Here is a 14,167-nt window from a genome sequence, read left to right as displayed (position 1 = left end):
AGCCCCTGCAGTCCCATCCTTGTTTTTTTCTCTTCATATTGTTTGTGCTCTTGGGCTGAGATTTGGATCATTTGTCCTTGGTCCCAGCCTGAGCAGGAATTGTTTTGTCTCCCTGCTCTGTGCACAGAGCTCAGCATCCCCTCATGTGAAGCCCAGACCCACACACTAAAGCAGCACAGAACCTGAAAAATATAAAAGCTAAACCCTGAGGCATCCATGTAAAAAGCCCACACCTTCCTCTCCAAGAGCCCAGCCACCATTTCCATCTCCCACCATCCCTTCCATCCTTTACAGACATCCAGGATTTCCCACCTTTCACACTGGAAATCTCAGGAGACTTTCTACCTCTACTGGAACTCCTTGTTCACAATAATTATTATTGTTCACAATAATAAAAATTGCAATAATGATTTCTGTGCACAGAAACAGCTGATTTACACCTCATAAATAAGCCTTAAATGAAAGTCTCCATTTAATCCTGGACAAATCCTAAAATCACTGCTGCCCTTCCACACTGTTCACTGAGGGATGTACTCCCAGAGCACTGCTGGCTCTGCTCTGCTGCTGAAAACTTTATGCAGAAAATGGATGGACAGACAAACCCATAACATGCTGTTAACAAGTGGGTGGGGAAACAAAGCTCTCAAAATTACAGCCATAAATATATTTTTAGTGCAAAAACACCTCTTATAGAAAAAGTTTTTATTAAAAAAAAAAACCTGTTAATTTTAATTGTTTTAAACATTCACCCCAAAAGATATTTTCCTTAAAATGAAGTAACTTTTTTTAGGTAAACATGTAAAAAAAGGAAAAAATATGTTTCAAGTATTTTTTTTAAATAATCATAGTAAATATATTTTAACTTGATTTGAATACCTGTGTGTTGGCTTCAGAAAGCAGAGCATTTCCACAGTAAGAGACATAATCCTGACCTGATTTTGAAAACAATGCAAGGTTGCCTCAACATTATATTTTTCTTCAATTATATAAGGAAAAGATAAATGCAACTAATTTTTTACATACATACAAAAATGCATTAAAAAGCCATAGGAATTGCATTGTTTTGCTTTCAAAGACATTTTAAATTAGTTTTGCTTTTGAGAGCTTATTGCCTTTCTCACAGGCTTCCTCCAAATTCCTGCAGCATGTAGGGGAAATGCTGCCTAGAATGCAGATTTCCTGGTGGATGTGTGGATTATTCTTCCTTAATCTCAAGTATCAATGACTGGAATCTTATCCTAAATAAGGAGCTGACATGTGTAACTAATTTTCAAAAGAACTTTCTTTAAGCTTATTACCAAAGCAACTCCTTTCATTCTTCAAATTTGGACAATATAAATAAAGGTAATTCCTTTATCACCCTGCATCAAATCCTTTATTACGCTGTGTATTAGCCAAAAAAAAGAGTAGATTTTGATATATTCACAAAAATTTATCACATAAGTGATAAATATATTTATCACTTAATTTCTAGTCAGTGTTTATTGTGGAATAATGCAGGAAAAACTTTTCAGTGTGTCACACTTGCCATCAGACATATTCAAATGAACTGTTTCTATGCTCAAAATATTCAGCCCCCATCTAAAATGCAATAAAATATTAACATAGTTAAAAACCTAAATGCTTTTGGCTGCATAGATTTTGTGTGTTTTAATTTTTGCTGCTATCTTTGGCTTCTAACATCTTCATGTGAGCTTTCATAGGAGAAAACCAAAGCAGAACAGAACAGAACAAACAAATCAAGATTGGAGCAGAACGAGAGCAGGGGCACAGAGTTTAAAATTTCATGAGCCCAGTGATTAAAAACTTCTGATCATACAATAATTTGTTACCATGGGAGCTACAGCTCTCAGGATCATTTTTAACACCATAATTTATAATATTTCACATCATTTTGAAATTATTTTTTCTCCCATCAATACCTGTTGGTGTTTAATTTTCACAGGGTTGTTTTATTTAGCTGAGCCATGACAATGACACTTGGGGAACTTTAAGGTGGCTTTTTCTGCACTGGTTTGCCCATAAATACTGAAGAGGAATGGAAATAGGAAATAAAATACAAACTGCTCCTGCACAGTGAAGTTATTAAAATTGTAGATACACAGCCCCCAGGTTAAGATGCTCTGCAATAACAGGAGCTGTATTCAGCAGCTCCAAAGGCACAGCATTAATTTCTTTTGGAGGCAAAGACATTCCTGGGTGGAAAATTCTCTGCTATTATTTATTTTACTATTCCTTCATTGGGACAAAATGGGTGGAATTTTGTATCAACATTCCTCATTTGACTCACCCTCTCAGCCACCTGGCTGCTTCTGGAAAGAGCCAAGGTGAAGCTTGAGGGTTACACAACAATTTAGGAGAAGAATAGAATAGAATAGAATAGAATAGAATAGAATAGAATAGAATAGAATAGAATAGAATAGAATAGAATAGAATAGAATAGAATAGAATAATTTACCTTCTACCCTTCCCAAAACAGTTAAATTAGAGTTGTTTACAATATCAGGTCAAAATATGAAAATATTTATAGTGACTTGAGCTTCTGAAATCTTAATGAATCAAGAACATTGTTTATGAAAGTAAATGTTTCTTGCAGGGACAGCCAGTGAAATTATCACTGCCATTTAGAAGGTTTTTGAGATATTTTAACTTCTTTTTTTTTTTTTTTTTTTTGAGATATTTTATAGAAAGAAGCAGCTGAACCCTCTGGATGTAGGAATCCACATGCCCAGAAAAAACCTGAGGATTTCACCCACTGCTCTCACTCAAGGCTGAGGGATGGTAGACAGGGATTTACCTGAAAACTCTCACCAGTCAGGGAGCTCCCCTTTCTGGTTGTTCCTTTGCAGCAACAGGACACGGAATTACTGAAAAGTGGTAAAATTCACTGTGAGTGGTGAAATTCAAGTGAGATTCACTGGGCAAGCAGCTGAGCAGTAACAAGCAGGACCTGCATCGGTAGTTGTATTGTAGACTATTTTCTCAGCCTAAATATATTTATGCAAACATGCTGAAGGCTGAACCCCCCCTTTTGTTGCTGGGCCACAGATCATTCTGCTCCTGATTTAAAATGCATGGCTAAGTTTAAAACTTTAGTAAGGGCCAATCTCTGAATAATCCTTTAAGGATTATTGTAATTAAGGGGCTAATCCTTAGATGCTTCTTAATTTGTGTCCGTTTTAAAATGGAGTGCCACTTCTTTCATCACAAAAGAGAGAAGAAGAGGTGAAACTCACAAAGGTTTAAACATTAACAGCCTTTCCTGTCACCTCATGCATCTGAGCAACACAAACAGGTAGAATATTTAAAACCAGGAGGTCATTAAAACCAAACCCCGCCCCACAAAAAAGCACGGCTGAAAACCAAGAGAGATTTTAAACCTGGAGATGCGTTGATGGTGAGAAACATTCCGTGTGCAGATAAGGCAAACACAGTTTAAGGATAAATATTTCAACTTGAACCCTCAAATGCTTGTTTGCATCAACCCTCCCCTATAGCGATTTTATCTTCTTTTCTTTTCCTTGTCAGGATCGGGATGAAAGCACCAGGGATGGAATTTCGTGTTCGGGCTCAAATGTTTATTATTTCTTATCTGTATCACAGTCTTACAAGGAGTGAGTTCTACAGCATTCTACTAATAAGCTACAAAATGGCTAACTCTCCTTCTAGGCAAGGTCTTTTAAGGCTAAACTATCCAAATAATAAATGGCACCTAAATTATTTTTACTTTTAACCCAGTAACTAAACACCCAAAGTCCACAATGCTGACTTTTTTGTCCAATTACAAAATCCCACCCAAACCCATGAAGATGAAGGTGAGGGACAACAACCAGCCACTGCCCTAAAACCTCCACCTTGCCCTACATATATTGCTATATTCTAAAACCTTAAACTCTGAGTTTTCCACCCTGTGATAGATATCACACACTTCTATTCAAACTCCACACCCACAATCCCAGTGCTATCAATCAATTTTGGAAGCTTCTCCACAGCCTCAGGTCAGATGTAGTGTTCTCTTGTGGGTCTGTGCCTTTTAAAACAGAAAGTTTTAAATTCTCAGCATCCAGGGTTCCAACACTCCCCTCCAGAAGCCTGTTTGAAGAATGCATCAGTGACAGCAGCCTTTCTAACCACCCCAGCATTTATATTTATTGTTTATCGTGGAAAGAGTGAATTGGGCAACCTAACATTGAAAATTTAGTAGAGAGGGGGATGTTAAAGTAATTAAATTTGAGGGAAGCTTCATGGTCTAATCTAAGGAATGTTGAGGCTGAAGATGATGCACAATCAGCAGAGGAAGCAATGGGGTGCATTGCTGGGCTAAAACCCAGCCAGCAGTGCACTGGCTGTGCCTGGGCATCAGCTGCCATTGCTTAAAGGTGCTGCTGGTCCCTGCTGGCAGCAGTCCTTGCTGAGCAGTGTGGAAAAGGAGGCAGGAATACCTAGCAGTGCTACCAAGCTTGGGAACAGCCTCTCTTCCCAAGTCCAGTCTAGATCTGGGCAAGACATGGACCTGGATGCCTCTGTTCCTGCATCTGTGAAATGAGAATGTTTATAAATATTTACAAAGGGATAAAAACCCATCCCAGGGACCGTTGTTATGAGCAGGAAGAGAGAAACAAGGAGTTGATGCATCTCATGCTGTGTTACATTTGTGTGGGTGTGCAGCACTGGAAGCTGTGTGAGTTGGAGCAGGGCTGAGGAATCATTAGGAGATGTGGGAAAGGGCTCCCTGTCGGGGTCTCCAGCTGGTCACAGTGACCCCAAGAGAAGTTAGAAAGTCTCTTTTCCCAGCCCAGCACTCGAAGAAGGAGTCAGGGCTCTTCATTTCTCACTCCCAAGGTTGTTTATTGTATCTTGTCTATAAAATTCTCTCCTGTCCTGCCGAGGTCCACTCAGCAAGACAGTCCAGGGCACTCTGCCTGCCCCTGGGGTGGTGTTATGTCTTTATACTAAAAACTACGTGTACAATGTTTACAATAACTCCCCAATACCCATCACCTATGTTAGAAAGTGAGCTTCTACCTCAAACCAATCCAAAAGTGCCACCATCACAGCAGAAGATGGAGGCTAAGAAGAAGGAGAAAGGCTGGACACGCCCAGATCCCTCCATCTCACACCCTGAATCCCCATTCTAAGAACCCCAAAATCTACTTTTTCACCCCAGGATAAATTCACTATCATTCTACTTAAACTTTTGTAGATTGTAATCCTTCATATAAGGTCGGTAATTGTTTTTTCCAAGGGCTAAATCAAATGCACAGAGGTCCTGAGCTCTGTGCCAAGGCCTCTGAGCCCCCTGAGCAGGGTCTCATGCTCTCCAAGGCAGCCAGAAGAATTTCCTGAGCTCCCACAGCTCACTCTTGTTTACACCCCTTGGAAATAGCCCATCTTATTTTTATTTCTGTCTGAAACATGCAAGTATTACAAAGATTCCATGCTGGATGTTTTGGCAAGCCTGCAAGGGCAGGTGTTCACCATTCTACGGGCTCCACGAGGATGATTGCTCCATGATACACATTTATCTTTAATATAGTTTACAGAGTTGGGATTTTTATTGTTGTTGCTGTTATTTTTTTGTGGGTTTTTTCCCCCTTTCCTCCGTGACAAATTACACTGTGCTTTATGGAAATGTAACATTTTGTATGAATGGCTGGCAGCAGCCATGTTGCATAGCAATGAGCAAGACAAAGTGGCTCCACTCCTATTTGCAACTGGCTCAGACCTTTCCATTAGCAAATTAAAATCTGTTCAAATTTATTTACTAATATATTAGGAGAAGCTTCAGGCTAACCCCTGTTGACCTGTATTATATAGCAAACAACTGTAGCAGTGAAAATAATTAATAGAATGTATTGCACCTCCTGCTTGTTTCTCCATCACAGCCCGGGGTCGGCTGCAGAGTGGGTTTGCCATCTGCATTCTGTTACAAGGCCACATTTACTTAAAAATTATCAATTATATTCTGAAATTACTTCCTTTAATTGAACTCACTCTATTCAAGGCATCCCCTGTTTTTAAAGCTTCTGAAAGCATGTACATGAAAATGTTTTCTTTTTCAAAACTTGAGGGGAACTTGCTGAATTACCTGTGGAGGCAAAAGGAGCAAATATGCAACAGCAATTCCTTGTTACATCAGTTATTCATTATTATTATTATTATTATTATCATCATCATCATAATCATCATACTTGTGTCATTCAGCTGAAAAGTATTACAAGACCTTTTTTTTTATTTTCCAGAGAAGCTGTGGCTGCCCCATCCTTGGAATTGTCCAAGGCTGGGTTGGATGGAGCTGGGAGCAACCTGGGATAGTGGAAGGTGGAACTGGATGAGCTTTAATGTCCCTTCCCAAACCATTGGGGTGTTACCCTCATCCAGCCTTTTCACCCTGGAGAACAGCTAATTCTGAGGTCTTCATCTGGTTGATGAAGAAGAACACGATTATGAGACATAGAATGATAAAAAAACAGGGTGTGAGGAAAAAAATGCAGTTTCCAGCTGCCCAGACTGAAGTTTAGGTGCTAATAAAAGCTGGGGATGTGTAAATGCTTCCTTTCCATCAACACACACAGCTACAATAAAAGCTGCCAGAGGGTGGTCAGCTGGGAAGTCTTAGCCCTACACAACATATTCAAGTTTTAAGAAGGAAATTAATGCACCACTTTAACATCTCAGTGATTTTTTTTTAAATATATACAGAAATAAATCTGCACATTGATGGCCATGGTAACAAATTTCACACGGTGAATGTAGGCCTATTTTATTATTATATGAACAAAACCAATCATTATCTCTGGAAAACATACAATTCTTGATCATTCACTTAGTTTTTGATAACTTTCTTTCTGTATAAATGAGTGCTAGATCATCACCCTTCAAATGTCTTTAGAAAAAGAGATTGTTAACAATCTTATAATTAGTTCTATAAACAATAGATCTTCTCTAAAATAACTAGAAAATCTAGTCTGAGGAGGTGTTTTTATTAGAATGTATTTAATATACAGGAAGAAGGGGTATTAGCCATTACAGGTCGCTGTTGACCTCTTGTGGTCCCATTCTGTGGTTACAGCAAAACCCTAAGGCCAGCCAGGAGTTGGACATTGATGCTCCTTGTGGGTCCCTTCCAAATCAGGATATTCTATGATTCTGTAACTCTCTGATAGCCAGGAAATCCCTGGAATTCTCCCCTGAACCTTAAAAAGAACAAACCCAAGATTATTTCTGCAGCATATAAATGTGCTATAAATGGAATATAAATCAGATTATTGTTTGGAACAGCTCCTTTCCTGTGGAGGGGCCTAAATGCTGATTTATCAATCATTAATTATCAATTAATTTATCAACTATAAATTCTTAACAATTGCATTTAAATTCATTCAATACTAAATAAAAAGAAAGGACTCTCACTGCCAGCAGCCAGCTCTTTCTTTTCCAAAGTGGAAAAGAACAAAAATTGTTAAAAAAAAATCATGAAAAGGATACAATAACAACACGATGTTCTTCTTCTCTATTAAGTATTCAGCTAAGCACGAGGTAACAATTAGCAGCAGGAGAAAAGGCAATCAGTGATGTGCAGTATAATTACTGTGCCCCAGGTCTCATCTGGGGAGCAGTGAATCCTTCAGGGACTGGTGCACTGCTTCCAGCAGCCTGACTGGAGTTCTGCTGGGTCAACTTATTTACACAGCAGTCTTCACCCCAGCAGGCAGGCAAACACTGAAAATTCATTATTTACTTATCACTGGTATTAATATTGTGTTAGAATGTGTTCATCTCTTGAAACACAGCTTGTGGGGGTGAGTGCTTTGTTTTGGAGGGGAAAGGGGAGAGGAGGAAGATGAGAAATAAAAGAATGGAGATCCAAATTACTTTCAGCACTGATAAATCAGCAGTTAGGCCCCTCCACAGGTAAGAAGTTGTTCTAAACAATTAATGCCTCTGGAAGCTCTACAAGCTCTTAATTTTTTGTGCTAGTGAAAGAATATCTTATAAAAATTCAATCTCTATATTCAAGTGAAAAAAAACTGTTTAGAAACTCACTCTGACATATTATCTGCTTTCTCACAAAGCAAACCAAACCCTAAGATGTTAATAAACAGCTGAAAGAAAGCAGCATAGTTCTAATTGTTACTAAGAAAAACAGAGCAGAAGCCCCCTCCACCTCAATAACAGCAATTGGAATATTATCAAGAAAGCAAAATTCTGTTGAGCTACACATATTTGTGAAGAAGATTTAAATTTGCACTTTTATGCTAAGCAGGAACAAGGAGAACTGGAGGTGATCCCATGGGGTTTCCCCCCCTGCAATTTCATGCTCTTGCTACCTATAAAGATAAAACAACATTTCCCAGCATGAAAACATAGGCATTGCTCTAAAAGCAAAGAAATATTCTATACAATTGCTAAGTGAAAAAAAAAAAAAAGTTAAAAATGAATAGATGCTTTTGTATCTGGTATCCCTGTTTTATCTCCTGGCATGTGTCACACTTCCTCTGGTCCACCACAATTCCAGCAGCCACACAGCACCTGGTTCAACCATCTGTGACCTCTGTGCCCCTCCATGCTGCAGAACAGCCCACAGCTGGTTTTCCCTGGCTGGGAGGGTGAATGGGCAAACAGGAGCCCTCTCCTAAGGGAATGAGCACAATCCCAAACTGACTGCAGGAAACTGAACTGTGCTAATTCACAGAAATGCCACGAGGTGGCAAGTTAGGATTGCATTAAAGCCTTGTACTCACAACGGCAGCCAGGGAAAAATCAAACTGCAATCACTGGGATGGGAAAGGTGCATTCATAAGAACCATTTATGCCATCTAATGTTCCTTTCAAAGACAAAAAGAGTTTTGAATAATAACAATAATTTAGGAATTATTTCCTTTCTCTGTCTTTAAACTTAGCAGGATTCTCTCACGCACTTCTCCATGGAAAGGGTTGTCATGCCCTGGAACAGACTTCCAGGAAGGTGGTGAAGTCTCCATCCCAGGAAATGTTCAAAATCCACGTGGGTATGGCAGCTGAGGACACGGTTTAGTGGTGAGCATGGTGACAGTGCTGATGCTTGGTGATTCTAGAGGGCTTTTCCAACCTTAATGATTCTATAATTCTACTTCCCTTGGTAGATTTTGTTTTGTTTTAAACAATAGCAAAAATAAAGAACATCACATCACAGGTTTTAAATATGTAACTACAAAATATATATATATATGACCGTTCACTTCCAGTGAAATGGACCCAAAACTACATGATTCAAATGCAAATAAATGTTTTTTTCTTGGGGACCAAGCCAGGATAGCTGTGGGAATACATGCCAGGAGCTGTCACAGACACGTTTTATGAAAAATCCTTTCCTTAGGTTTTTTCCTCCTGAGAAGCTGAGAGGCCTCAGGAACAAAATGTAAGCAATGATTGTTTGCTGCTGTGGAATGCAGCAGGTGGATCTGGGATTGGTCTCATGTGGTTGTTTCCAATTAATGGCCAATCACAGTCTGGCTGTCTCAGACTGTGTTGGCCAGTCTGAGCCTTTGTTATTCATTCATTTTCTATTCTTAGCCAGCCTTCTGATGAAATCCTTTCTTCTATTTTTTTAGTATAGTTTTTAATATAATATATATCATAAAATAATAAATCAGCCTTCTGGAACATGGAGTCAACTTTCTCATCTCTTCCCTCATCCTGGGACCTCTGCAAACACCGTCACAAATGGTGACCCTGAGTGAAGAAACCACCACAAGGAACTGTTCAGTATCTGCTTGCACACATTTATATCTGAGGGTATGGAGGATCTACACCCCAATGGCTCCAGAGCCAGAAATCCCAGGGCTCCTGTGGCACTCTGCATTTTGCACACAACGTTTGTGCCTTTAATTGCTGAAGGGAACCCCAGGAGCACTCCCAGCTCCTCACTGGGAGCAGGACAGCTCCTCAGTGCCGCTCCACCACCGGGAGCTCATGATTTATTGCTAAATGTGAACACGTCCTGTTAACAGCACGGTGTCACCTGAACACTGTATTCTGAGAAAACGGAGGAGAACAAAACTGCTCTTCCAGGCTCTGTTCCCTTTGCTCTGCCATGAAGATCCTTGCTTGGTATTTTTCCTGTTTTCCAGACATGTGATGCTCTGAAGCACCTGGTGCAGGTGACCTTTGGACCTGGGGAGTGACCCATGTCTCCCTCCCCTCCCAGTATCCCCCCTTCCTAGTATCCCCCCATTCCCAGTCTCTCCCCATGCCCAGTTTCCCCATTCCCAGTCTCTCCCCATGCCCAGTTTCCCCCCGTTCCCAGTCTCCCCATTTCCAGTCTCTCCCCATTCCCAGTTTCCCCCATTCCCAATCTCTCCCCATTCCCAGTTTCCCCCATTCCCAGTCTCTCCATTTCCAGTCTCTCCCCATTCCCACTTTCCCCCATTACCACTCTCCCCATTCCCAATCTCTCCCCATTCCCAGCTTACCCCATTCCCACTCTCTCCCCCATTCCCAGTCTCTCCGATTGTCAGTCTCTCCCCATTCCCAGTTTCCCCCATTCCCAATCTCTCCCCATTCCCAGTTTCCCCATTCCCAGTCTCTCCCCATTCCCAATCTCTCCCCCATTCCCAGTCTCCCCATTCCCAGTCTCTCCCCCATTGTCAGTCTCTCCCCATTGTCAGTCTCTCCCCATTCCCAATCTCTCCCCATTCCCAGTCTCTCTCCATTCCCAAACTCTCCCCCATTCCCAGTCTCTCCCCATTCCCACTTTTCCCCGTTCCCACTCTCTCCCCATTCCCAGTTTCCCCGTTCCCACTCTCTCCCATTCCCACTTTCCCTGTTCCCGGGCTCTCCCCTTCAGGCCCCTCAGGCCCGGCCCGGCAGCGCCCCCTGGCGGCCCGCGGCTCACAGCCCCGCCCCGCTCCCCACCGGGCCCCGCCCCTCGACTCCGCCCCCACTGCCGATTGGTGGGAGCGGCCGAGGGGCGGGCAGAGGCCACGCCCCCGCGGTAATTGAGGGTTGGTGGGGGTCGTGCCAAGATGGCGGCCGGGCCGGGGACAGAGACCGAAACCGGGCCGGCACCGGAGCGGTGGGGCCGGGGGTCCTGTGCACCTCGCCCTCTCCTTCTCAGCCCTGGACGAGGCGGGCAGCTCCGGCATCCTCCGCCTCACCGGGCTGCAGCTGCGCGACGACCCCAGCAGCGACAGCGCGGCAGCCGGTGAGGGGGCTCCGGCAGTGACCGGGCTGCGGGGCCGCCGCGGGCCCGGCTGTGGCGGCCGCTGGGACGGGCGGTGCGGGGGCCGTGAGGGGAGGCAGCGGAGGCGGTGAGCCCCTGTGGCGGCAGGGAGGGCTGCGGGGTGACACGGGAGCGGCCGGTGCCTTCTGTGTGAGGGCAGTCGGGGCAGAGGGGGCTCCGCCTCTGGGGGCTCTCCCCGCAGGCAGCGGGACGGGCTCCGGAGCGTCCGCGGGCTCCGGAGCGTCTGGGGCTCCCCCTCTCCGGGTGTGCGGATGGGGACTGCGGGGTGTGCCCGGAGCGGGGTGTGCAGCTCCGGAGCTGGCACTCGGGGCAGTCAGAGCTCCGGGCTGAGGTGGGGTCGGACCTGCAGGGTGTGGGATCCCTTGCCGTGAAGCTGTCCCGCTCTGTCCTTCTCAGCTCAGCAGGAACGCGTTCCAAGTGCCCATGCGAGGTAAAAGTAAACCCTGGACAGCTGCACAAGCAGGGGCAAAGTAAAGCCACCCCATACAGTAGGAAAGCCCAAATGGGTAAATTTCTTGATCCTCACATAACACCAAATGAAATTCTGGGAAAAGGAATTGTTCCTGAGTACTAGTTACTTAAGTAACTTTTTTTTTCCAAATATATTTCCCAACAGATGGATGCTCGTGGAGAAGGGAAGCTGCCAGAAGATCACTGTTGAAGCAGGGCACGCTGCAAACATGACGTGCTCTTTCATGCTTGAAGCTGGATAAATCTCCCTGCCTCAGCAGGTGGAAAGTGAAACCCAGGCCTGGGGCAATTCTGGTGGTTAATCCCCAGGTGGTGCTCCCCACTCCTCAGAAGCTCATGGCACTTCTGGGCTTTGCTCTCTGGGTTTTGGTGGTCTCAGTACCACATTTTACACTGAAATGTGGTCCAGGAGCCCTGGGCAGCTCAGAATCCTGCTCCAAGTTCATTGCTGGCATTTCTTGTCTGGTTGGTGTGGTTTTACTTGATGCCTTGTGCTCAAATGCCATTCCTTACTCCTGCTCAGGACACTCAGTGGGTTGGGGCTGGGCCCTGCTTGGAGCAGAGAAGGACAGGATTGCAAGGAGCTTCCCTCCAAACTGGGAAAACACAAGGACCCCGATGAGACAGGCACTGAGACTGTGCCCAGTGCCTGGCAGTCTGCCTTTGTCACAGCTCCAGGGGCACAGCCTGCTCCTGCAGCCCCTCCCTCTCTGCCTGTCCCCTGCCCCTGGGATCTGTATTTCCTGAAAATAAATGGAATTTCACCCTTCCAAAGTTTCCTTCAAAGTGACAGAGGAAAAGCTTAATAAAAATGCCAGGGTCACATTTTCTTTGCCTCCTAAAATAGTATGACAGATCCAGTATCTGCATTATTTACTATGAGTGTGAGCTTGTGTTCTTTTTAGGGGCTTTCTAATTTACCTGGGGCTGTTTTTCTCGTGCTGCATGAGCACATGGCTGCAGCCACTTCAGAGCCTGGGGCAGCAGCTCTTTGGGACCAGTAGTTATTTATTGTCTTGGCTAAAGATGCCCTCTCACTGCAAAAATAGCTGTGTGAATGCTCCTCTCTTGGCAAACATTGTATTCTGACAAAAACCTCAGCGTTTTGCAGAAAAATCCCTTTGCAAAGGACATTTATTGTTCTGTTTTGAACTGGAGCAGTCCTCAGGCTGAGCAGAGACAAGCAGGATTTCTCCCAACATCTCCAGCACTGTCCTCACTTGCCATTGGCAGTCCAAGATAAGGCTGCAAAATGTCACTAAAATCTTCAGGAAGTGATTTAGCAGCAATTAACCAAAAAAAAAAAGGTGAATTTTGATGAAGATGGTATTTCATGCAGCAGATCACTTTGGTTTGTAGGTAAAAGCTGGTGGAACAGAGTGTGTGATCATTTGGTGTTAGAAAAATCCCTTAAAAATAGCATGTTTGGCAAAAGTGGCAAATTAGCTGCAATAACTGAGGTATCAAAGACAGTTACTGATGGGGTAATTTGGCTTATTTAAGTCTGTTCTGGGAAAATGAGGATTAGGAAGAGGCATAATTAAAATATGCAAAGCCGAAGGGGAATAGAGAATAGATATTAAGTCACTTTAAATTAGTAATTCATGAGAGGGTGGAAGGGAGAGAAATGGATGAAATTATGTTCTGAAAGGGCCCTGATATTCCATTGTTGCAGAGAGAAAAGCTATTCAGAGCCTGAGCACATCTTCTGTGCACACAGAAATTGGAGAGGAGAAGGATTGAAGAGCTGTCTGTCCGCTGAGGGAGCTGAGCCTGCAGGGTTCCCTCACATCCAAGGGAATATATTTTTGTAGGGGCATCAGGGGTTTCCCAAGCTCTGTGTTCCATACAGTGACAGCAGAGCTACAGGAACTGGACCAGGAGAGACCTTAGCACCTCAGTGTCAGGATTGTGCAAGGCAGAGTCTTTCCCCACAGTGTTCCCTGCTGTGCTGAAAATTAATTCCATCAGGGTGGGGTTTACCCTCTAATCAGACAGCAGAGACCATTTCAGCAAGATGTTGTTGTTACTGAGCAACAAAAGTCCAGTGCAAAGCTCCTGAAGGCACTGTTTTGTCTACTAATAGAGAAGAGCTTTGTAATGGAATCAAAGAATCACCAGAAAATGAGTTTAGCCTTAAATCTTTACTCCGTGGAAGTGCAGAGATGATTTCCATGGTGAGCTCCATGCAGAAATAGGAGCTTTGCATCAGGAGGAAGGTTGACATCTCACTGCCATAAAGGGATGTCAGGCTCCAGAATGAGCAAAATTGAACATCCAGCTGCACCAGAAGCAGCCTGGAACCATTCCACAGAGTGTGAACCTGCAGCTGCTGCCACTGTGATGTCAGAGCCCGTTGGGCTGTCACTTAAAGGTTGGCACATCCCCGCAGTGGCAACAGGACACTGCCATTCCTGCAGCCCAGACCTCCTCAATGCCCCTTCTGCTGGCATTCCAGGAGGATCCTCCTCCTCC

General features: G+C 43.8%; 1 long non-coding RNA gene across 1 annotated transcript; it reads left to right on the top strand.

Moving 5' to 3' along the window:
- The first annotated feature begins 11,028 nt into the window (after window positions 1–11,028).
- LOC311158041 lies at window positions 11,029–12,506 on the top strand. Its single transcript, XR_014616437.1, has 3 exons — window positions 11,029–11,182; window positions 11,618–11,727; window positions 11,838–12,506. It is a non-coding gene; the product is annotated as an uncharacterized lncRNA (long non-coding RNA).
- Window positions 12,507–14,167: the final 1,661 nt, after the last annotated feature.

Source organism: Fringilla coelebs (genome assembly GCF_963513975.1).
Source record: "Fringilla coelebs genome assembly, chromosome: 11".
Lineage (NCBI taxonomy): Eukaryota > Metazoa > Chordata > Aves > Passeriformes > Fringillidae > Fringilla > Fringilla coelebs.
The sequence above is the reverse complement of the archived record's forward strand: the minus strand, read 5'-3'. Positions and strand labels throughout refer to the sequence as shown.